Source organism: Elephantulus edwardii, unplaced genomic scaffold, assembly GCF_000299155.1.
Source record: "Elephantulus edwardii isolate Elephantulus edwardi_28Jun2011 unplaced genomic scaffold, EleEdw1.0 scaffold00456, whole genome shotgun sequence".
Taxonomy (NCBI): domain Eukaryota; kingdom Metazoa; phylum Chordata; class Mammalia; order Macroscelidea; family Macroscelididae; genus Elephantulus; species Elephantulus edwardii.
The window spans coordinates 316,048-316,883 of record NW_006400206.1 but is presented as its reverse complement, the minus strand read 5'-3'; positions in this window follow the sequence as shown (position 1 = coordinate 316,883).

Below are 836 nucleotides of genomic sequence, written 5' to 3'. Positions count from 1 at the left end.
AGGGTAGAGGGACAGCGCAGGAGGGGGAGACCCTCTATGAGGTGGATTGATTCAGTGACTGGGGTAATCGGGATGGGTGTGTCAGAGGCAATGTGATTGATACAGTATAGAGCAGGGTTTAGGGACGCTATGAGTCACAAATGACTCGACAGCACATAACAACAACAATGAGTGAAGATCAGATGAGCTGTGGGAGGATATAAAGAATATCATTCATGAAGAATGCAAAAGGTCATTACAAAGGCAGAGAAAGAAGAAAAGTCCAAGATGAATATCAGATGAGACTCTTAATATTGCATTAGAGCACTGAGAACCAGAGCAAAGGGAAGAAATCAAGAAATTGGGAACTGAGCAGAAGATGTCAAAGGGCTGCGTGGGAAGATAAAATATTATAATGAAAATATGCAAAGAGCTGGAGTCAGAGAATCAAAAGAGCTGAACTCGCTCAGCATTTCTTCCCCCTACTCCAAAGAACTTTACTAAGAAACAGAAGGAGAAAATACAAAGTGCAAAATAGAGGAATGATTCTTTAGCTGGTGCCAACTAAAGAGAGAGTGTACTGATACAACCAACTGGATACTAATGGCCCTGTCCCTTTCCCGCCCACCTTGGTGTTAGCTGCTAATCCAGTCAGTCAAACTTTCCATGGAGACAAGTTCAAATTGCTTTCTTGAACTGTCCCACACCTATGTGCACATCTTCTCTAGGTCCCGGTGGTGAACAAATCATTTCCCTACCAGGTCCCAAGATTCTTCACCTATGGCTTTGAATGAGGTCGTGCTTAATCTACTTGCACCTTCTTAACCTCTCCAATCACAGAAGCCTCCAGACTCCTA